Source organism: Schistocerca cancellata, chromosome 5 (genome assembly GCF_023864275.1).
Source record: "Schistocerca cancellata isolate TAMUIC-IGC-003103 chromosome 5, iqSchCanc2.1, whole genome shotgun sequence".
NCBI classification, from domain to species: Eukaryota; Metazoa; Arthropoda; class Insecta; order Orthoptera; family Acrididae; genus Schistocerca; species Schistocerca cancellata.
Genome location: NC_064630.1, coordinates 316,174,618 through 316,200,409, shown reverse-complemented (window position 1 = coordinate 316,200,409; position 25,792 = coordinate 316,174,618).

Sequence of the window (25,792 nt, the reverse complement as noted above, 5' to 3'; positions counted from 1 at the left end):
AATGTTATGACAGTAATGTAGAGCACCTCGATCACAGGCCGTCGCAGGCGTGGTTAGAAATGTGAGATGGGTCTGTGTATATACGTTTAAACACAAATTCCTATTCGGGCCGAAGACGTGCTTTGTTAGGTACGATATGGTCGACGTAATACGTATGTAAATATTCTTTCAAGTGACATAAAACTGGTCTTAACTCACAGTCAGCACACTTATGCGCTCGATTACGCACTTCGCGGTATGGGTGGGAAAAACGGACCGGTTAAAGCCATACGGGTATTTTAGTTCAAAATGGTTCAAATGGCTCTGAGCACTATGCGACTTAACTTCTGAGGTCATCAGTCGCCCAGAACTTAGAACTAATTAAACCTGACTAACCTAAGGACATCACACACACGCATGCCCGAGGCAGGATTCGAACCTGCGACCGTAGCGGTCGCCCGGTTCCAGACTGTAGCGCCTAGAACCTCACGGCCAAACTGGCCGGAGGTATTTTAGTTCCGAATAACCTATACTTTTCGGTATTTGTTTCGTGTGCGTCATAACAGGTGTTTCTTATTTTTCACTAATAAGTGAAAACTTCGGAATATGAGTTATCCTTAGCAACAGTGTCAAATTTTTCGTTTTTAAATAATTTATTTTTTAAAAAAGTAAATTTATTCGTAAAATTTGCGTTGGTTTTAAATATTGTTTTATTGCTAGAAATTGGAAAAGCGATCGGTGCTAGTTTGATAACAATGCTATCAGAAAGGAACAGCAAACACAGGCATAAGAATTTGTGGAGCACGGCTGAGACAACAACGCCGCTGTTGCTGTGTGTCGTAGCGTAAGGTACGCGTGGACGTGCGCTGCGCACGTCTTGTCTCCACCTGGTCTATATGGAACGTTCTCGCTGTCGTCGCCCGACATCCGTTGTATTGCAGAATAGCATCAACTCTAGTCTGGAAATATTTTTACAAAGTGACGTATCCTTCGAAAGATTAAAGATTTATCTGGCGTTTCTGAGAAAGAATAAAAGAGAAAGGGATTTATGGTAACAGTAATAAATCAAAAACTTAACAATAGTTCATTCATGGTATACAGTAAAAATAGGAAGTAGCTGATGTCGTGCCTGTGTCTACGTAATATGCCTTTATCTACTTATAGCCCTTGGAAAAAAATTAAGAAATGAACGTACGTCATTGATGGCCTGGGGAAGTTCGGCCGCTGAGTTGCATGTCTTCTCAGCTGATGCCACACAGGGTGACTTGCGTCTCGATGATGATCAAATGATGGTGAGGAGCGAAGAAAATCTGCGATCCGGCCTGGTATCGAACACGGAACTACTGCATGCCACTCGTATGCGCTAACCACTTTTTTTTTTTTTTTTAAAAATCGGTATTGATTGCGACATTGGTCTGGGCGGACGTCATGTGGCACTTGTTCAATTGACTGTTGAACACTTCACTCATCTTTTTTATTATGGAGAGCAGCCCTCTGACCGAACACGCTGAGCTACCGTACCGGCCGCCACACAGCTAAAGAGGCGAATGAAAACAGACAACATGGATCAGTTTTCCCCATTCAGCACTGACAATGCCCAAATAGTCATATAGTATGGTACCCTATTGCAACATGATTTTTGAGCAGAGTTAAAAAAATGTCAGTATGAGAATACTGGTGATTTTTTTCTATTATTCAACCACTCATCACTTTTTGAGAACAGCAGCAGATGGTGGACGGACTAAGTTTTATTTTACACTACTGGCCATTAAAATTGCTACACCAAGAAGAAGTGCGGATCATAAACGGGTATTAATTGGACAAATATATTATACTAGAACTGACATGTGATTAAATTTTCACGCAATTTGGGTGCATAGATCCTGAGAAATCAGTACCCAGAACAACCACCTCTGGCCGTAATAATGACCTTGATACGCCTGGGCATTGAGTCAAACAGAGCTTGGATGGCGTGTACAGGTACAGCTGCCCATGCACCTTCAACACGATACCACAGTTCAGCAAGAGTAGTGACTGGCGTATTGTGACGAGCCAGTTGCTCGGCCACCATTAACCAGACGTTTTCAATTGGTGAGAGATCTGGAGAATGTGCTGGCCAGGGCAAAAGTCGAACATTTTCTGTATCCAGAAAGGCCCGTACAGGACCTGCAACATGCGGTCGTGCATTATCTTGCTGAAATGTAGGGTTTCGCAGGGATCGAATGAAGGGTAGCGCCACGGGTCGTAACACATCTGAAATGTAACGTCCACTGTTCAAAGTGCCGTCAATGCGAACAAGAGATGACCGAGACGTGTAACCAATGGCATCCCATACCATCACGCTGGGTGAGACGCCAGTATGGCGATGACGAATACACGCTTCCAATGTGCGCTCACCGCGATGTCGCCAAACACGGATGTGACCATCTTGATGCTGTAAACAGAACCTGGATTCATCCGAAAAAATGACGTTTCGTCATTCGTGCACCCAGGTTCGTCGTTGAGTACACCATCGCAGGCGCTCCTGTCTGTGATGCAGCGTCAAGGGTAACCGCAGCCATGGTCTCCGACCTGATAGTCCATGCTGCTGCAAACGTCGTCGAACTGTTGGTGCAGATGGTTGTTGTCTTGCAAACGTCCCCATCTGTTGACTCAGGGATCGAGGCGTGGCTGCAGGATCCGTTGCAGCCATGCGGATAAGTTGCCTGTCATCTCGACTGCTGGTGATACCAGGCCGTTTGGATCCAGCACGGCGTTCCGTATTACCCTCCTGAACCCACCGATTCCATATTCTGCTTATAGTCATTGGATCTCGACCAACGCGAGCAATAATGTGGCGATACGATAAACCGCAATTGCGATAGGCCTCAATCCGACCTTTATCAAAGTCGGAAACGTGATGGTACGCATTTCTCCTCCACACACGAGGCATCACAACAACGTTTCACCGGGCAACGCCGGTCAACTGCTGTTTGTGTATGAGAAATCGGTTGGAAACTTTCCTCATGTCAGCAAGTCAGGGAATGCGTGAATGCTCTGAAAAGCTAATCATTTGCATATCACAGCATCTTCTTCCTGTCGCTTAAATTTCGCGTCTGTATCACGTCATCTTCGTGGTGTAGCAATTTTAATGGCCAGTGGTGTATTTGCAGCGATAAGTAAAGGTAAATTAGATATGTTTCGTGCAGGATCACTGTCTGTACCCTTTCACACTGCACCTTTTCAGATACACTTCCACTTGGCGGTCATCTTCAGTCGATTATCACATTATCGTGACCGCACTCTAAGCCAAATTACAAGCGCCGATGACTGCTGACAAGACACACATTACCATCGTACCGGTTGCGAACATCTGTACGTCAGGTTAAGCTATACACGATCAACAGGTACAAAAAAATGGTTCAAATGGCTCTGAGCACTATGGGACTTAACTTCTGAGGTCATCAGTCCCCTAGAACTTACAACTACTTAAACCTAACTAATCTAAGGATATCACACACATCCATGCCCGAGGCAGGATTCGAACCTGCGACCTTAGCGGTTGCGCGGTTCCAGACTGTAGCGCCTAGAACCGCTCGGCCACTCCGTCCGGAACAACAGCTGCACAGGAGCCGGAAGTGACGGCTAGTTAAGTTTATTAGATATGACACAGTCAGTTGTTGAATCTCGATTTACTCTATGACAAATTTATTAGATAATTCGTCGAAAGAGCACACTTTTCCTTATATGAGTATATTTAACGAATGTTCACTTTGTCGTCGTCTTGGGTAACATTTTATCACGCAAAATACCAGGATACGAAAAAAGAACACGGAGAGCGAAAGGGGACTTGCATAAGTCACACTTCGTCCATGAAAGGGAATGTAAAATTTGATGTAATCGGTGAAATCGCAGTGAGACAGCTCAACAGAATATGAAATCGCGCTATCGAAGAATGTCCGGAGAGAACGATTTAGATCTGTTACGTAGTTGTCCTAAGAGGCAATGTATGAATAAGTTTCTGGAACTTCCCGTCATATGAAAACCTGAAAGTTGTTCTTCACAAATGACAACTTTAAGATTTTACTATTATCCACTTTATCTAAATCGCGAGCGGGCTGCTAACATACTCTGTGGCCAGTAATCGATGTCTGAGAGAGAACAGTCTTTGGCCAGTCTTTGGCGAGCCACTGAGAGCTCTGGCCGGCCTCGGGCCTTAACGTATGAATAGCGTTACAATAAGAGGTAGGTCTACGGTATATGGAAATACTTGCTTATTCCAGGCCGGCGCTGGATGCATGGTTCCATGTGTGCAGCTCTGTGCCGAAAGGTTTCTTAGCAGGAGAGCACGGCAAGTGCCATAACCCGATTTCCCAGGAATATCGCTGAGTAGAAGAGGGGCCAAAATAAGCGAACACGTATCTCGGCTTATCCGTCGATACTCTACTGTTTCTGGGAAAACGACGGGCAAAGTTACTAGGTACCCTGTGTGCCTTTTAGCAAGTAACTAACTAGTTCGGCCGAAGCGGTGACACAGTGGCTAGCGCCGTGGCTCCACGCATCTGCGCCCCACGTTCGAAAACCGACTATCATTTTTATTTTTGATTTTCATTTACCTTACGTTGTCCTTGTCTCTGGTGAATGAATTAAGAAAATTAATGAATGACAAGGTTATTTGAAATTATTTTCGATGAAATTCCTGTAGTGTACCGTGATTCATAATCCATTGCAAGCGCTAGTTTTTGGAAAAGCGATCCATTATGCTCGGTCTGCCGCGAAATTATTGCCAATGTGTGAAATCTGCAACCATATTAACGTCGTTTCTGTCCCGAGTGAGATTCATACGAAGAAATGTGACTGTGGAAACCTGCGTTCGCGAGCTGCTCATGGTATTCGGAATCTCTACAGCCCCTGGCCACTTTATTAGACGCACTACAGTTTTTAAGCAAATTTTGGTTTATGTCTAACGAAATTTGTTTTCTTAATTCATAAATTGTGATAAAATGGTTATGTATAGTCTACTTCATAACTAAGGTGATGATACTGATGATGTCCCATACTCCTTGACAGAGCGTAGGGGAACGATGCGGAAGACCCGCGCCGCCGTACTAGGCGAGGTACTAGTGGAGGTGGTTTGTCATTGCCTTCCTCCGACCGTAATGGGGATGAATGATGATGATGAAGACGACACAACAACACCCAGTCATCTCGAGGCAGTTGAAAATCCCTGACCCCGCCGGGAATCGAACCCGGGACCCCGTGCTCGGGAAGCGAGAACGCTACCGCGAACCCACAAGCTTCGGACAATTAAGGTGATATAACAAATAAATAAAACGTAGTATTTGTTGAAAATATTTTGTTTCAATAATTACAACAAAAATTAAAATATTGTGAAAGTGAAAACATTAGTTTTAATATCTTTTTGAGCCACCTTTTGCAGCTATGAGTCGTGGCATGCTGTCGATGCAGGACTGTACTGTGTCCTGCCCTTGTGGATGATGATACCACTCGTGGATGATCTTCTCTAAGAGCTGTGTTTTGTTGTGATGACATCTTTTGCCACTTCACTCTTCTTTAGTTCCCATACATTTTCTATGGGGTTCATGTTGGGACTACTACCAGACCAGTCTAAGAGAGGGATATTTTGTTCTTTCAGAAAAGATTTAATTGATCTGGCTGTGTGACAGTGAGCTCCATCCTGCAAATTATAGGAAGTAATTTTGCACCAAGCTCATACTAATGACAGCTACACTCAAGAGCATTACTTAATCAAATATTGAAATTTTGCTGCATGAAGTGCAGAACTAAATTTGGACACGAGGGGCTTTATCTTAACTGACATGAAATAAAATTAAAAGTGAATAATATCGTAAATACACTGTTTAAGCTCCTCTACATATATCAGTTTTCCTTAGCAACAGTAATAACTCAATTTTTTCCCAACAGGTGGAGAACATTATGGGGACCCATAAACTAGTATAGTTTCACAAGCCAACGCTCTTTGATTATTACAGTAGAAAAGACTAATTCAAAAAGCTAATCATTCACTTCACTTGGAGTAGTTCATAATTTACTTTGCAAGACAATAAAGTACAACACTGGGCTTAATTAACTTCAAAACAGGAACCATTCATGATATGAATAAAAACCACACTAATTTTGAAAATGAGCTTTACTTATTTGCCTTTTTATCACCTGTGAAGCAGGTATTTTAGGCAATAATATTTACACAATCTTGTACAATCCTACAAAACTATGTTTTGTAAAAAAACTAAGGATACTTTAGCAAAAGCCTATCCAACTTCACTTTCGTGGTTTTTGCTTTAACGTTTGCTACTCCTTTTGCATTAGACAAAAAATCACTTTTAAACACTTGAATGCAAGAATTGTTAATTTAAAACAGGATACTCAGTTCTAGTAGCACTTAGGTGAGGACCCTGCATAGGTTCGTGATCAAGATAGAAAATATGGTTCTGGACAAAAATTTATGTTTTTGTGAGTATTATTGAAATAACACACAAATTAACTGGTCCATGCCCACATACATTACTGAATGTATGAAGTTTGTGAAGCGGTGGCGAAGATTGGTGGCACGCGACTTGGCAGCCAACTGTACTCACAGCTCTTGATGTTCGAATGCTCTATAAAGTCTCTTCTTGGCGTTGGATTTTCAACATATTAGGGCCATTCCTTTATGCCGAGAATACCAAATAATAGCCAGATCCAAATCCCAGGCAAATCCTTTTTAAAGCAGCTTCCATTTGCCTCTCTTAGCTCCGTCGAAGTGTACAGTGCTACAGATAGCCTCATATTGTGTGCCGTTCACACAAAGGGGCCGCTCAGTTCGACCGCCAAAACCACCTTTTACATCGCGCCATGCCACTTCCGTTGAAGAGGGACTTCCCTATAGCTTTTACATGTTACAAATACAAGTGCCCTAAACATGAACCAGCTCCCAATAAACATTTTCTCTCTGTGAACATACACATATTATAATAATTTATCATTTTAACATATGGGAGGCAACGGCTGTTCACGTCCGTAGCATACCATAAGTTACATGCGTCTCCCAGGTGGTGCTAAAGAACAATCACTTCGAGGCGGCCAAACAATCAGCGATCTTGATCGCTGATCTCCTGGATAATTGCACATCGTATGTCACAGATATGAGTCAAACCATTATGACTGGCCATAGAAAAGGCTCCTCTCAGAGCCAACAGACGAGGTGCCTTGGACCTATCTCCAAGATTTGCCATGTAAATATAGAGGAAGTAAGCTGGGCTAAATGCCAAGTACTAAGTAAGATTTTATGTGATGACAACATTGATCTCATTGCTGTTCAGGAAACTCACGTTTAAGACGAAGACCAACTTAAACGGAGAGGTATGATTCCAGGCTACAATCTAGTTGGCGCAAGGTATCATCATGCGTACGGCGTGGCTACGTATGTGCGATCATCGATGGAGATGTCAACTTGTGCTCGGCAACAGTGCATGACGACGTACATGAAGTTGTTGTGGAGATAGGAGATCTCTCAGTGAGCAATGTGTACAAACCACCGCCCATTCCCTGGCCTCACGATGTCTTGCTATACATGCCACACCCAGCGATATACATGGGGGATTTTAATAGCCACCACCCTCTGTGGAAATATAGCACATCTGATGGAAATGGCAAAGCTCTTACTAACTGGGCAGAGAGTAACAACCTGTTCCTCGTTTTCGATCCAAAGGACCAAGGAACATTCAGGTCGGCAGCTGGGAAAAAGGAGTATAGTCCACATTTATGCTTTGTGATGACTAGCAATAACTGTACACCACTAAGACCTACAAGATGTTTATTAACAGACTTCCCTCATAGCCAACACTGCCCAGTCTTGATTGAAATTGGAATCAATATCCCACTAATAACAAACGTACAACGCCCAAGGTGGAATTTCAGAAAGGCAAAGTGGGATATCCACATGGAAAAATTGGATAAGTGCCTGGGATAGACTCACCCGACAGCGAGTAATTATGACAGACTCATAGGTGCAGTTAAAAGTGCAGCGAAAGCTGCTCTCCCAAGGGGGTTCCACAAACAATACGTACCAGTACAGGACAAAGAGTGCGAAAATAAGTATCAGAGATTTCTTGAGAGTGGAGACCCTGAGGTTGCAGATGACACACAGCCTAGACAATGCACGGCGAGAGAAATGGATTGAAAACATTGACTCACTTGATTTCAAGACATTTACTAGACAGGCCTGGTCTCTCCTCCGAAAGCTAGTTGGAGGTAACAAAATACATCATAACTCAACAGATATTTCTGCAAGTAGGATTTCAGCTCACATACGGCAACATCTAGAGCGCCAGAGGAGAAGAAACATACAAGAATAATATGCCGTGAACTTGGTGTTCTTAAGAAAAACAGCATCCCTTTGGAGCAATATGCCTCGAAATTTACCACCAGTGAAGTAAAATGGTTCAAATGGCTCTGAGCACTATGGGACTTAACTTCTGAGGTCATCAGTCGCCTAGAACTTAGAACTAATTAAACCTAACTAACCTAAGGACATCACACACATCCATGCCCGCGGCAGGATTCGAACCTGCGACCGTAGCGGTCGCTCGGTTCCAGACTGTAGCGCCTAGAACCGCACGGCCACTCCGGCCGGCCCAGTGAAGTAAGAGAAGCGCTGAAGAGTGTCAAGGCGGGAAAGGCACCTGGCACCTGGACTGGATGGAATGCACCCAGAATTCCTTCTTCGCTGTGAGGAATATGCCAAAAACTAGCTTGCAGAGTTTTACTGAAATATAATGGCAACAGGGAACATCCTACAGAAAATGAAGAACTCAAAGATCATTGCACTGCTTAAACCAGGAAAAACAAGCGATTAGCTGAAGGGTTATAGGCCAATTGCGTTGCTGAGTGTGATATACAAGCTGCTCGAGAGATTCCTGTATAACAGACTGAGCCTAAAAATACTGCTCTTCTCAGTCAGTTCAACAAGATAACTAATAACCCACAGCTGCCCATACACAGTGATATAGCTGACTTGGAGAGCAGAAGACTTAAATCGAGAAGGCTAGCATTACTCTCTGCTAAGGAGATGACGACTCCAACTGTGATGTCGACAATCTGTGGAAGCAACACTGACAAGAACACTCCTCACCAAAATGCCAAAGTTTCATGACAGCTGAGAAACCTCCTGGCTTCAACCAGTCACGCAAAGTGTGGGAACTCTAAACCACATATGTGCTGGCCACGGAAGATGTGCTGACGTCCTCTACAAATGGGGAACGATACCAACACCAGATTGCGACTACGGCGCTAAAAACAAACAGTCCAACACATAGTGGAAGAATGCCCAGTTCGAGCCTACAAAGATTTCCTCGCTGCAGCAGAGGAGGCAATTGATTATATTAAATGTCTTGATGTCAATCTGTAATTAATCTATGTATAAAATGTATAAAGATTGTGATGTATGCCATACAATAAATAAATAATTTTAACATATCCTTTTGATTTTTTCGTATATACATTACAAAACTCTAATTTTCTTCCTGCAGATCAAGGAGTTTAAATAACACAGAATACACACTTCATAAATGCAGATACACAGTTACATAATATAAACCTATTTCTAATCGATATAAGTGTTACAAGCAGACGACGGCGTCGTAGGCTCCATTCAGTTTTTACTCTGCTGTCTTATAATTTCAGGCTTGCTTTGGAAAAGTGCTAAGATAACAGACAGCAGTAGTGGGACAAACTGCATTCTGTCAAAACTTTTGATATCAAATTGATATGAAAATTAATTAAATTGTGACAGGTGACTGATTAACCTATTGTTTTGCTAAGTGGTTTTTCATGTAACCTCTCCACCACACTGTGAGCTACAGTTCTGTTAATTGATTTATAACCCCCTGGGGAAAATCCGTCCTTCTGAGAATCACCCCCCCCCCTAGCAACCTCCAGCCCGCCCCCTCACTGATACAAGAATACTTTCAGGCCTGGTTTATTCGAATAGCCCCTCCCTCTCTATCAGTTTGATTAATTAAATCGATAAATTAATTAACTCTCAGCCCTCCCCTCTCTGTCTGGAAATTGGTGGGAAAATGACTCTGTGACGGGGAGGAAGGATCTCAAAATAGGTAATTCAAATCAATGTCAATAATATACTGATGCATATTCTTTGTTTAATCAGCTTGCGGGAGACAGGGCTACCCCACTTGGGTGGAGCTCACGCTCCACCCCACCAGCCTCCTTCCCACGATGTAATAACTGATAGCACCGAGACATGGAATGAAGTGCAGTATAGAAGACAGCGTTGGGGTCTCAAGTATGTGTGACTAACATCTGGACGCCGCCAAGAAGGTCAAAAACCAACTAATGTCCTAATTACAGATCACGATACTAAATACCACTGACCACGGACTAGATACTGGCCTACTTTGATCCTGCACACTCGAACAAAGCTTCAAGGTGTGGCGTTCTGTTGATTGGGAAATTCCGGACTCATTCCCTGCCCATGTCTCTCTCAAGAGGCTACTTCCGGTTTGTGTGTGTGTGTGTGTGAACCAACGTCTCCAAACATGCAGATGGAGGTTTTCACCTGTGTTCCTATTGGCTAATGGTGGGGACAAAGGGAGACCTGACGCAATATCGATATCAAAAATAGAGGAAAATAATCCATTTGCACTACCATACCAAAATAATTGTTTAACAATTTATGGGCTCATACGCCTGTAAGAAAGGATACTGCGAAGAAAATGGCGTAGCCACAGTCTAGGCCTTAGGAGATTGTTTCCAAAATGAATCTTTCACTATGGAATTGATTGCCAGGGAGTTTGAAAACAGTGCATACTTCGTTGTGAATGAAAGATTCTAGAAAGTGGGAAGATGGGAATCGACGGCAGGCTCCCCGAGATCTCTCGCCCTTAATTGCGTTCCGTGGGGATTCAGCTCCACTCATGTAATAACGCGGCCACTATCGTGGGGCAGCAAATACGGGTATGTGACTACGAAATTCTATGCATAACGTATTGTATACACGGTTTGTTCGACTAAAAGGCGTGAAGGCACAACACAACAAAAAACTTGGTAGTGGCGAACTCGGAACCGGACACTGTAAGATAACAGGTGATAGTGTCGCATAATAACACGTATAACACAGCTGCAGCACTGGTTCCACTACTCAACGTGTATGCTGTGTGGAATTTTGCCAACAATTTTCGAACAAGAGGAGCGGAAACTGGCTTGGAAATATAATCATAAGTGCTAATATAGTATGTTGCTATGCTCTTCAAAGCACAGCTGTGAATGCACGAAACTAAGAAACTAACCAGTATATCGACAACAGAATACATTAAATTATTTTAAAAAAGAAAAGAAACGTAAGTACTAATGCTATATCCCAAGAAAAAGCATCCACCGAGAAACAGTTAAGATTCTGCAGTGATGATTGTGATAAGCTTTGACTATCTTAATTGTATGAAGCATTGGATATTAGTACAATACAATAAGACATTTGGACAATGAATAGCACAAACGCAAGGAAACCCAGAAGTAAATAAGCTAAGAGTCTTGATTAGAGTATGTCGATACCGGTGATTCAATAATCTTAAAAAAAAGAATTTTATAACAATTTATGAATAAAATGAAAGAACATTTAAATATTTGTGCTAAATAATTTTCGATGGACATATTAAAATGTTAACTGTAAATGACTGTTTGTGAGCAAATGAGGTTGGTCGCAGATGGTCTTTTGACTAGGGTAGTTGGTAACGTGACTCACTGAACTGAGAGCACGGAGAGGTTTCTTCGAGGTCTTTTGCGGCTGGACGGCGATCTGGAAAGCTCGTTTAGGCGGCAAAGTGAGAGTTAGAGATTTGAGTGATTTTATGCAGTGCCTGAGAATTAGTACCCGGCTTTTTTTGTGTGCAGAACATAACGTTTTAGCTTTGCGTACATAACTGGCGTCCAAACTGTTCTACATAACTGCTTGACAAATGAACAATTTAATTTCTTCTTGGTAAGATAATATCGAACCTATTCCAACTGTTTCTTGATGTCGTAAATCTCATCTATTTCTTTCTTTTTTTAAATTTTCGTATGGATGTGTCCTGTGTTGAGCCATCACTCGAAGTAATCTGATCTATTGTGAATAAATCAAGCGTGTTTCACAAGTGTATTTTTGCCTATCGCAGTTCACGAAATATGATGTAATAAACAATAAGATTCCTGAATAGCTGCCGCATCATGCACGGCGTTTCAATTTATTACTTCTTTGCTACTAACTCTATTTGCAACATATCTCGCGGACGGTATCCACATATGCCACTGAAGGTCCGTACACAAATTTACCATTGTACGATACATACTTGAAGAGGTATGACGTCATAAACACTGAGGTGCGTGAAAAAATGTCGTACCACGTATGAAGTTTTAATATGAGGGTCGTTTAATAAGTAATGCCCCACATTTAAAAAAAAGCCATTAATATACATAAACAAACGTCCTTGTTGGTGCTTCACATGTGATGTTTGTTCCATGCGCCGGTGAAGTTTCGAACCGTTCTGGCAGGTGGCAGAGCTGTAGTGCAGCGTCAAAATTGCACGTTACAAGCAGCGTGCTGTTATTGAATTCTTGTGAGCAGAAAAAGAAACCGTGGTGAACATCCACAAAAGTTTGTGTGCAGTGTATGGCGATGCTGTAGTTGATAGGAGTACAGTTGGGCGATGGGTAAAGAAAGTTTCAGCCTCAGGAAATGCAGAAACAGAGCTCCATGATCAGCCATGCTCGGAACGTCCTGTCACAGCCAGTGCTCCAGCCATGCTGAACCGTGCGGATGCCATTATTCGTGCCGACCGGCGCATCACAATTCGACAATTGGCTCTACAGTTGTCGGTCAGCATTGGAAGTGCGTCTGTAATGATCGAGACTCTCGAAAATTCAAAGAGGTGCTCACAAAAATGGTTCAAATGTCTCCAAGCACTATGGGACTTAACATCTGAGGTCGTCAGTTCCCTAGACTTAGAACTACTTAAACCTAACTAACCTAAGGACATCACACACATCCATGTCCGAGGCAGGATTCGAAACTGTGACCGTAACGGCGAGGTGCTCACGATCGGTTCCACGAATGCTCACAGAGGACCACAAGATTCAAAGAAAGGCCATTTCATCTGAGTTGCTGGCGCATTTTGAGACCGACGGAGAGGCCTATCTGTCAGGGATCGTTACGGGGGACGAAAGCTGGGTGCACCACTTTGCGCCGGAAACAAAAACGCAGTCCATGGAGTGGCACCATCCTCATTCACCACAAAAGAAGAAATTCAAGACAACTCCTCTGCTGGAAAAGTGTCGGTGGCAGTTTTCTGGGATTGTGATGGGGTCATTCTCGTGGATGTGATGCCAAGAGGGTCAACCATCAATTCAGAGGGATACGTGAAGACTCCTAGTAAACTCAAGAACCGTTTCCGACGTGTCTGATCGGACAAGAGGCCAGCAGAAATCTTGCTCCAACACGATAATGCACGCCCACAAACAAGTCTGAGAACCCGGGAACACATCGCCAAATTGGGTAGGACATCATTGCCTCACCCACCCTACAGTCCAGATCTGGCACCCTCGGACTTCCATCGCTTTGGGGCGCTTAAAGATTCTCTACGGGGAAGACACTTTGAAGATGACGAGAGTGTCAGTCATGCAGTGAAAATATGGCTACACCTACAGGACAAAAGCTTTTACCAGCAGGAAATACATGCTCTTCCACAACGTTGGTGTGTGACCGTAGGACGTGATGTTATTGAACGACCCTCGTACATTTATTCTTTACTACTAAGACACTACTGAAGTCGTGTCATTTCAAGGAAATCCCTGACACCTGGCAGTGCTTTTGACAACTTTCAACTGCGAAGCGCAAAGTGCTATAGGCGGTAACAACAGCCGTCTAACAGCTATGAACAGGCGTTGAAATAGAGACGTTTACAAAATCCCGTTTTAGACACTACATGCAGCTGCATCCAGCGTACAGAAACTGTCCGGCACCATCTCACAACGAAGCGCAGTTGTAAATGTAAGGTTTCGTTTTAAATAGAAAACGGCAGTATGAATACCCGGGTAATGCCGGGTTTGTCAGTTAGTGTTAAAAAATTTTACAAAGTGGTCTGGAACTCGCGATGTCGAGGAGCTTGCCGGCAGTTCTTGTGGAGTGCAGGAGGCAAAGTCGTGTTTCCCCTTGGTGGGAGATGGTGCTTTCTGAAGTCGGGTGTTAGTGACTTTACGAGATTCAACAAAGTTATTTTTCAACTACGCAGAGACGACAAGAAGAACAGAAAATGCGTTCTCGTGTGTGCATGTGGAATTCTGTTTAGTTCCTTCCGGTTTCCCTAGGTGAGTGTTACACTTCAGTGAACTTGGACACATTAGGTAGGCGAAGCCTTTTACCGGCTGCGGGTCGAACAATTAGTTGAAGATATTGCAATGTATGTGTTCTGTAAGAAGTACGATGCAGTGTCTTTTCGGACATGCACTGCAACGGTACCGTCTTTATCCGCCGATACCAGGCTTGTGACTCGATTAAATATCTGCCTTGTGCGGAAATGATAGTAAGTGCACGAGTGTAGGTAAATGATACATGGACGACGACATATGGAAGTTTGGGTCTGGCAGTGAAGTATCAAGGTGTCCGCTCGCGAGACGTGGGAAATTCGGATTCTAGTTCCGGTCCGGCACAAATTTTCAATGTCGTCATTCCATTCTACCGCTGGAAGTTGCTCGTATTCGCAACTGCAGTTGGTTGAAGGTGATGTTGGAAAAGTTTAATTGAAGATAATAGATTTCAGTTGTTTCCGAGAAACATTGAGTGTGGTGATCTTGAGTGATCTTTGGCTTTGAACTGTATCCCTGTTACCGTTTGTTGTGGAGATAACTCGTGGGAGTTGCTAGCAGCCAGCTTGTTGCGATGTATGGATGGTTAGCCTTGTTCATCTTCCAGTCGGGTAATGAAATCTTTCTGAAAATAGTTAGACAGGCACAGAATTTTAATTCTTACTTAGACGTTATGAGACGTTTAACCCGGTCTCTCTGGTAAAACGAAAGCTGGCGACCCTTATGTAGTCTGATTTTATAAATGTTCCAGAGCAGAGAACTGATCTGGATCCGGCAATTTTCGCTTTAGAGTGAAACTGCTGATGTTGCATCCCTTAGCGTGTCCCGTGCTCCTCATATTACGGACAGGGTTCGGACCCCGGCCACGTCTGGGGGTTGGCGCGACGCCACGGAATCTCCGGTGCACGGACGAAACGAGCTTTTCAGATTTCGTGGCCGCTGTCACTCAAGGTGAAACCTTGCGGGCGATTATAGTGCACCGGAACTCGACATTTCGACACTTCTGCGGGGGGTCTTCAGGTGGCTCTCACAGCTATGCAGATGTCAAAATATACCGTGTGTTCGATTAGGTACTTTTATAAGTTCGATATCAGATAACTTGGCATGTAATTAACTAGGAGAAAAAGTAAAGCTCGTGTGATGTACCAAATCAAAAACCTTTTTTTTCTGATTCTTTTATGAAGTTCTGCATGTGGTCAAACAGTACATACAGTCAATATTCCTGCTCGGTCCGAACCATCCTAACACGTCCCTATTTATTTTATTTTATTTGTTTATTTAGCGTATGGCTACATCACAAACAAACAATATTACAATTATCTCAAACTACAAACCAATATCCAGGCCACGAATATAGTCTACTGATCCCTCCGGCATCACCAGGAACTCTATTGACCATTCTTGAATGACATGGAGAACAGTGTGCTTTTCAGTACCACAGACACAGCTTTATGAAGTTATTTCCTTCCACTTGTGCAAAGAGTCTACACGCGTTCCAGTGTTACTTCTTATTTGGTTATGAACCGATCAGATCTTACGCAGCAATTAAAAGCCACGTGGCTTGGTCGATATGCATGGCATATGCAGTTATGCCGTCGTAGCATTGATCTGCTGTGTGCCTCAAGCAGTCATCAGTATTCAAGCAGTTTCCATCTAACATTCTTGCGGTTTCGAGGGGTGGATGAGAAGCCTACCTCTGCTGATATTTAGAATGTCTGCTTGAACAGGGAGGTAAGGATTTCTCTATATTTTTTGTACTACTGTACAATTGTACTTGCCCGTCGCAGAGAAGGAGCTGGTGTGTGTCTAAGTATGAGTGGGTCTAATCATATCGGTTGTAAGACACATGGAATGGGTACGCTGTGTGTCATGAACTTCTGTGTAAGCACTATTCATCCAGGCTGGTGAGCAGTATTCCGCAGCAGGACAAACCAATCCCGGAGCTGAAGTACGGAGTGTTGATGCAGTTGATCTCCATGACGTACCGCTCAGTTTATGGAGGATGTTGTTTCAAGTTTTGGTATAGGCAGCTGTTCTAGATAGATGTTGTCTGTAACTGAGAGTTCTGTCAAACGTGACCCCTAAATATTTTGAGTTTCTGTTTTGTCTGAGCAATCTTCCTTCAAGCTGAACAGTGATCTTTTTGATGGCCATCTTGTTGTTTAGGTGAAAAGTTGAGACTTCGGTCTCAGCGACACTTGGCTGCAATCTTCACACAGGTCAATACGAACTCGTTAACTTCATGATCTTTATGCCTCGTTGCGAGTGCACCGGTAGCAGCATAGCCAAAATTTTTTGATGTGGTTCCAGGAATAACCGTTATGCGCAAATTGAACAAAAAAGGGGCCAGGACAAATCATTGTAGTAGACCATTGTTAGCTTCATCTGTTCACTCATCTTGTTGCCCATTAGTACTTTGAAACATCGGTTACTGTGCATGTCATTGACGAGTTTGCCAATTTTTAGGCTTTGGATGACTTGCCTGTCATCATCAGTATCATATGCAGCTGTCAGATGAATGAATGCGACTGACGATTTCTCTCGATTCCGCAAGCAAGCTTCTATGAAAGTTGTTAGGGACAGGACTTGGTCTGTTCAGCTGCGGTCAGGTCTGAATCCTCCCTTTTCAACCTGTATATTTTCGGAGATCTTGTGATATGTTCTACTGTACACTATTATTTCCAGGAGCTTATTAATATACCAAGTAACCCCACACGGCTAGGCGCGCGGTCTAACGTGCTGCTTCCCGGGCAGGAAGGCGTGTCGGTCGTCGGCACGAAATCGCCCGGCGGATTTGTGTCGAGTTCCGGTGCGCCGGCCAGCCTGTGGATGGTTTTTAAGGCGGTTTTCCATCTGCCTCGGTGAATGCAGGCTGGTTCCCCTTACTCCGCCTCAGTTACACTATGTCGGCGATTGCTGCGTAACACTGACTCCACGTAAGCGTACACCATAATTACTCCACCACGCAAACATTTGGGGTTACACTCGTCTGGTATGAGACGTTCCTGGGGGGTCCACTGGGAGCCGAACCGCACAATAACCCTGGGTTCGATGTGGGGCGGTGGTGGGGTGGGCGGACTGCTATGGCCTGTTGTGGGGTTGTGAACCGCTGAGGGATACGGCGGGACAAAGCCTCTCCGTCGTTTCTAGGTCCCCAGTTTAATACATCCGTACTAAGTGAAGCTATGGGTCGATAACTTTCTGGCCTGTCGTTTGATTTAGACACTTTCTCAGTGCTGACTGGCAGAGAGTATTCAGTTTCAACTTCGCAATCTGCTTTGAGTGACTTTAATTTCTTTTTAGTCGCAATAGTATGTGGTCGGACTTCAATTCTGGAAGTGGACACAATGTTGGCTGTAGCTTGGTTGGGGGTAGCAGCATCATACAGTATGTGCAATATCTTGCGATGCTACCACCTTGCTGTCTAGGCGAAGATCTAACTTTCCTGCTTTATGCACTGAAGCCTAGGGATTCAACGCTCTCAGTCCACTTTATATGTCTAGCTGTGTCGATGCTACACAGCAACTTATCTGCTGTTTCATGATAATTACTTTCACAGCATTCTTTGTAGAGGATTTCACACTATTCTGTCCATCCAGAATTATATGCCTTACGGAAATATCTTGTTGTTCTAATTACAGCTTCAGTGATCCGCTTGTGGTTTGAACGTGCCGGTGGGATCCATCCTACACATTTATCCAGATTTTCTTAGAAGGTGTCCCACTCGGCTTTTTGAGGATTCCATCTGGGCCTAGAAAATACGCTTATTAAAACGATATTAATCCCAAATACTCGAAAAATTGGGCGTTGTTGACTATGTGGAATTATCCAAGCACTTTTCTTGATACTGGGTGACTTTTACTATCAGACGAGACAAAGCAAAGAACAGGATTGCGATTCGCGTCCCAGGCATTGGATCTTAAAGTGCTCCGATCCCTAGCATCAAAGCTAAGATGAATATCATGTTCTTCGACCCAGTCCACCAAAGCGGTTCCACTTTCATTAGTGCCCTTGTTTCATAATGGTTATTCAAGTGCCTCAGGTGTGTTATAGAGTGACTGTGAGTATTAAGCACTAAAACGGCAACTAATGCCTGGACGCCTATAAACATTAACGACAGTCATTTCGACTACTCTTGTGACAGCTTCTTGAATACCGCCAGCATAGCTTGCAGAAATAAGATGTGCTTTTTCTGTATTGATCTGACGTATGTTTTCACACGATAAACGTCGTCATAAGTAGCGTTCTGAGGCATCAAGGGATCACCAATTTAGTATTGGAAGGCAGCGTGGAGGGTAAAAATCATAGGGGGAGACCAAGAGATGAATACACTAAGCAGATTCAGAAGGATGTAGGTTGCAGTAGGTACTGGGAGATGAAGAAGCTTGCACAGGATAGAGTAGCATGGAGAGCTGCATCAAACCAGTCTCAGGACTGAAGACAACAACAACAACAACAACAAGTAGCGTAAATCATATGTATGTATTTTTCCTCTTGAACTAAGTTGAGCTTCGTTTGCTGGGTGGGTTTCCTGAATTAAAACTAAATCAATTCTGTTTTCAGCTAAAATTATATGCAGCGCTTGGCATTTTGCTCTGCTGATGCGCTCAGTATTCGACAGACAAACTCTGAAACATTGCTCTAGTTTTCTAGAGGCGATCTGTCTAGACTTGAATGAATGTACCCATGTAATAATACCCGAAGCTCACTGTCGACATCACTGCCAAAAGCACATGTGACACAAATCCAGTTATGATCTTTCTATTGTTTCCAGTGTCTTCTTGCTGTGTTTTACGGGTTTTAATGTTGGCTTGTATATTTTTGGCTCCAGATGAATTATGAATATAAAGATCTGGAGCAAGCAACCAAAATGTTTCCAGAAGACGAGGTACTGGCAGAAGTAAAGCTGTGAGAACAGGGCCTAAGTCGTGCTTGGGTAGCTCAGATGGTAGAGCACTTGCCCGCGAAAGGTAAAGGTCCCGAGTTAGAGGCTCGGCCTGGCACACAGTTTTAATCTGCCAGGAAGTTTCACCAAAATGTTGATCATAATTTGTTTCGAAATCCTGATATACGCATTTGGTGCTTCATTTCTACTTTGTTGTTAGTTTTTTCATGCACGAAACTTGCAGTGACGATCTGCAAGAGCATCAGTAAATTTATCGCACTGATGAGTGGACTGCGCTGGATCACGTCACTGGATATAGAACTTAGCCCTATAAATTGGTGAACGGACTACCTAGTGGAATTCTGTTTACAGAAAAGTGTAGCGCCCCATTCCACCATTCCACATATCTAAACTAACATATACAGGCCCAGATGACTTTTTATCATCGTTGTGGTGTGTACGCTCTATTTAGATATTCTATATCTACAAGAAGCTTACGTCAGCGACGGACAGTTAACTTTCCTTCTACCACAAGCCACAACGATCACTGGAGATCGCAAAGAAATAACATAAATTATCGTTCTAAACAGGAACTTCGGTATCACTAAGTACTGAGGCTGGACAGAGATGTGGAAAGACTGCGAGAAAAGCATGTTTGAACATAACTCCAGATACTAGCCAAGACAGCAGGTTTCGCTGTAGTATTTGACCAAACGACGGCACCTGTGCCATGACCTCAGTACGTTGCAAGTGACAGTCGTGGCCAAAGCATTGTTGTGAGGAGCCGCGAGTGCATTATGTCGCAGCTAAGAGAAGTCGAACGTGGACAAATTTTTGCTGCTCGTACGGTGGCTACTTCCGAAGCCGAAGTGTTTGGTGTTACAAATGGTACCGTATCGAAGATTTATACAGCACACAGGGCTAGCGGAAGCACATCATCCACAGAATCAGAACGCGGACGGAAGTGTGTGTTGACTGATTTTGACGAACATTGAAGAGTATTATGACCATAACTAAGAGAACGACAGCTTCAAAAGTCGCTGCAGAGCTGAATCTCGCACTCGCGAACCCTGTCAGCACCGAAACACCACTAAGGTTCCTCCATAATCATGGAATTGCAGGACGAGCTGGCTGAGACTTGGTACCAAGGAAGGCAGGATTGGAATGCGGTTGTGGACGGGACCGTAATCAATTACTGTTGGGCAGTTTATTTTTCAATCACGTACACGTTATTAGGAAACAACAACAAATAAAAGGTGACAATAAATTAATAAGTGTTCCACGGCTGAAGGCCTTAATGACAAAAAATTCAAACTATTTCTCGGCTTAAGGCCCCAGTAGTGATAATTTAAAACTATTTCAAGGCTGAAGGCCCTGAATAGCAACCTTAAGAACCAGTTAAACTACTTCGACCAGCAATTACAGTTATTAAAATATTTTTAAAATAACAATCATCAAAATCTCACTGCTAGAATACAATTTCCTAAGTAAAATTTTAAGACAAGTAACACCCACGGCTGAAGGCCTTAATGACAACAAATTCAAACTATTTCTCGGCTGAAGGCCCCAATAGTAATAACTTAAAAACTGTTTCATGGCTGAAGGCCTGAATAGCAATCTTTTAAGAACCAGTTAACCTCTTCAACTTGCAGTTACAGTTACTATAATTTTTTAAAGAACAATCATCAAAACTGCAACGCTAGAATACAATTGTCTAATTAAAATTTTAAGACAAGTAACACTCACGGCTGAAGGCTTTAATGACAACACATTCAAACTACTTCTCGGCTGAAGGCTCTAGTAGAAATAATTTAAAACTGTTTGAAGTCTGAAGGCCTAACTAGCAATCTTTTTAAGACACAGTTGAGCCATGCATGGCTCGTGTTCCCGCCATCATGTATTTTCATCCTGTTTTTAACGTACTTCCACCTCACTACGTTAATTTAAATTGCTACTGTCAATGACATGTTGCTTTGCCTGTCGTGAGCGACGTTAGCAGCGCGTATCGATATATCCCCTCTGGTAGTATCTTTACTCGACTGCTGTTACTTCCCGGTCGTTGTCGGTCGTAAGGAGTTCGTCGTTAGTTCGGATCGGGAGTTCGTGGCGAGTTCGGGTTTGCCAGTCAGTTGGAATGCGTCTGGAGTGCAGTCCGAACCTGCCAGTCGGGGTGGCAATGTGGCATTAGGGCAGTCGGGTTGGAGCAGCAGTGAGGTCTGCATCGACCTGGCTCGCCCGACCATTGCCGCCATGCATTACTTGAGCCGGGCCACGGTCTTGGTGGATCGTCGGTCGGTCGCCCTACCGGACGACGCGTTTTGGCTCGCCGATCGTTCTTGAGTCGGCTCTCTGCAATGCGGCGCTAATCCAGTCGGGTTGGAGTAGCAGCGAGGCCTGCGTAGACATGGCTCGCCCAACTATTGCCGCCACGCATCACCTAAGGCGGAACACGGTCGTGATGCGGTCGGTCGTCCTACCGGACGACGCGTTTGGGATCGCCGATCGTTCATGAGTCGGCTGTGTGTGTGTGTGTGTATGTGTGTGTGTGTGTGTGTGTGTGTGTGTGTGTGTGTGTGTGCATCGACTTTCGATTGTCTTCATGTGTGTTTAGTTACTGTTGGGTATCGTTCAGCTCTTCGTGCAAGTGTTTGTCAGGTTGTGTGTGTAGTTGGCGTCATATCCTTTGACAAGTTATTTTAAATGTTGTCGGCATACTGGCTCTGAGAGGTCGGTCGTCTGATCGGGCGACGTGTAACTGATTCTCTGAGCGCTTCTGGGCCGCTTCAATTACCATCTTGTGGAACTTGGGTCGGTCCTTTCGTGGTGCTGGGATGTCGTTTAGGCCAGTGGGCGTGTTTTCTCTGCATGGTTGGGTCTGAGCCAGTATTTCCGCCGTCGTGTGTCTGGAAGTGAGTCGGAGGCGCACGAGCAGTTCAGTCGCGACGGAGCAGCAGTTGAAGACGGGTCAGCAGGTAGTCGGTCGGTTGGACCAGGGAGGACATCTCCGCGCGGTGCAGTCGCCTGTGTCCGCTGCCGGGCCCTGCATAGTGTCGTGTGTGTGGAGCTGTCCGATCGCTACGAGCTTAGTGGTTCACCCACCCAGGACGTCGAAGATGAGTGTAATTTTGACAGCTAATACATATTCCATTGTGGATTTTCACCTTTATAACATTGCCGGTTTGAGATCTCATGCACTGAATGACGGGAAGCAAGTCGTTGTGTCGGTCGGTCCATGGCTGTCCCCTGGTTGGGTTCCGACGGATCAAGTATAGCTGGGCTCACCACCTGTCTCACCTAACGGAACGAGGGCAGACCGACGTCCCTGGAGGCCTTCTGAGTGCCACCGGTGTTCAGTTATCTGTTGTCAGCTATTTTAAATTTTAGGCTCATGGTTATTGTTTGTTTCTTAAAATTTTGCAAAATTAATTTTTAAATTTATCTTTAAGCGTAAACACTGCGGCCTTCTGCCTGTAAAGATTATGGTAATATATTTTGAAATTTTGAAGTTTGATTGTGGCCCTCAGCCATTGGTATTGCACCTTTCATATGTTATTTCTTTAAATTGTTTTATTGCTGTCTTAATTGGATTCTTATCTTGTTCAATTTTAAGATTTATTGTTGTTAAACATGCTGGCCTTCTGACTTTAAGGTCTATGGTAATATATTCTGAAATATTGAAATTTAATTGTGCCCCCTCAGCAATTTCGGTTGCGCCTTGTATATGTTGCCTTTTGGTTTTAAATTATTTTATTGCTATCTTAATTGAATTTTGATTTTTTAAAGATTTCTTGTTGACTCAAAAAAATGGCTCTGAGCTCTATGGGACTTAACAGCTATGGTCATCAGTCCCCTAGAACGTAGAACTACTTAAACCTAACTAACTTACGGACATCACATAACACCCAGTCATCACGAGGCAGAGAAAATCCCTGACCCCGCCGGGAATCGAACCGGGGAACCCGGGCGTGGGAAGCGAGAACGCTACCGCACGACCACGAGCTGCGGACTTCTCTTGTTGGCCTTCTGCCTTTAAGTGTCTATGGTAATATATTCTAAAATTTTTGGAAATTAGTTGTGGCTCTCAGCCATTTGTATTGCACTTTGCGTATGTTGTTTTTTGAATTATTTGATTGCTATCGTAATTGGATTTTTTTTATCTTGTTAAGATTTCTTGTTAGAGGCCTTCAGCCATGAAGGAGTTGCTAAATTACAATAAATGACAGTTAGAAGCAGAAACTGACTTCAACCCTTGGCCATTTCCACAATCCTATTACCTGTCCTGGCCAGAGGGTTTAGCGGGCGTTTCACCAGTTAAACATCTTCATTAAAATATTAAAAAAGTAACAATCAAATCTGACCAAACCAGGGAGGAGGGGGCGGTCGCAGACGTTGCTCCAAGGATCAAACTGGGAAAGTTCCTCAAAAGTTCGCAAGCGATGAGACAGCCAGCCAAGAGTTGCATTCACTTCACGAGTTGGTAACTCAGACTAGTGGCAGTTTAAACGCATGACCAATAATCTTTGCCGAATCTACTTAACGTGTGATGACCAATGTAACAATGGAATAACACACCCAAGCCGGAACCGGCAGTCAGCACTACGTCTTCGGACTCCGGCGTTTAGAGTGTCTGAAAGCACAGAGGAATCTCTACTACCAGAGTAGGGAAAAAAGCACCACCCGGCCCACAAATCAAGGAAGCTGTCCAACTACATGCCTTACAAGACAGCAGTGGCAAGGCGAGGAAAAATACACTGCCGTAACAGCAAACGCTCCACTCGCTGCTCTTTGTCTCGGCGACACTGAAAGCAGCAACACGCAAGCAAATGGCGAGATCTTACAAGGGTAGAGGTTTCACTACTTGAATTAAGGCCCACTCAATTTAAGTTTCCTGGGTCCGGCCGACAACGAGGTTGTACCCCTCGCGACTACAGCCTGTCCATCCGGCAGTGCATGCGTGCTGCCAGTGGCCCCGGCGTGTTCTCGAGCCGCGCGGACCTGGCTGCTCGTCCGTCCCAAACAGAACTGCCGACTCACACGACACGGAAACACAGCAACGTCGCCCCAAAGATAATACCACCGTTACTAGATATCGATAACCGCCGCTGCTGCCACTAGCGGACAGACAACGCTTGCAAACGGAGTGGCACCATTGAACACAAGAAGAAGACGACAACCGTAACTATACCAACTAAACGATGACAACCTAACAACGGCACCAACACGAGCCACAGCATGGCTCACTGGCACTCCAAAACTACCCATCAGTGATGCAAGTGCCCGTAACAGGGAAACGTGGTGCTGTGCCATAAAACCTGGGCTATGGAGCAGTGGAAGAAAGTAATTTGGTCGGATAGTCTTGTTTCACATTCTTTTTACCATCCGGCCGTGTTCATGTCCCAAGAGAGAAATACGACAGGTGTTCGGTGACGATTTTGGGCAGCCATATCTGGGAGGATGGTTACACTGCAAGGTCGCACTACTGCCAAGTATTATATGACCATTTCGTCAGATCAGGTCCATCTCATTGTACAAAATTTTTTCCCCAAATGCTGTGTTTCATGTCACCATTGTCCCTTTTCACACAGTTCGCGTAGTCCAGTACTGGTTTTGAGAGCACGAGGATGAATTGTCGTATCTGACCTGGGCCACCACAGACAACAGATCTGTGACTCTGTCGTCTAGTTTGGAAAGAAGGGTGTGTTATCGCTATCCTACCCCATGATTTTAACTGGACAAGCCACTATTTTGTAGGAAGAATGGAATAAGAGTGCGGTGAAAACCATTTGGGACCTGTATTTACCCATTCTGAGACGAATGGAAGGTGTTTTGAATGCTAATGGATTTCATACACCGTATTAGGCATGATAATGTGTTTTTTTTGTGTTTCCATATTTTTGTCGTCCACTCCCCCCCCCCCCCCCCCCCCTCCCTGTAACTATACATTTCAATAGTCATTTAGTGAGACTGAGATAAACAATTACAGATATAGTGATAGTATCACTATACAGGGTGGTCCACTGATCGTGACTGGGCCAAATATCTCACGAAATAAGCATCAAACGAAAAAACTACAAAGAACGAAACTCGTCTAGCTTGAAGGGGGAAATCGGATGGCACTATGGTTGGCCGGCTAGATGGCTCTGCCATAGGTCAAACGGATATCAACTGCGTTTTTTAAAATAGGAACCCCCATTTTTTAATACATATTCGTGTAGTACGTAAAGAAATTTGAATGTTTTAGTTGGACCACTTTTTTCGCTTTGTGATAGATGGCGCTGTAATAGTCACAAACGTATAAGTACGTGATATCACGCAACATTTCGCCAGTGCGGACGGTATTTGCTTCGTGATACATTATCCGTGTTAAAATGGACCGTTAATCAACTGCAGAAGAGGTCGATATCGTGTTGATGTATTGCTATTGTGATCAAAATGCCCAACGGTCGTGTGCTATGTATGCTGCTTGGTATCCTGGGCGACATCATCCATGTGTCCGGACCGTTCGCCGGGTAGTTACGTTATTTAAGGGAACAGGAAGTGTTCAGGCACATGTGAAACGTCAAACACGACCTG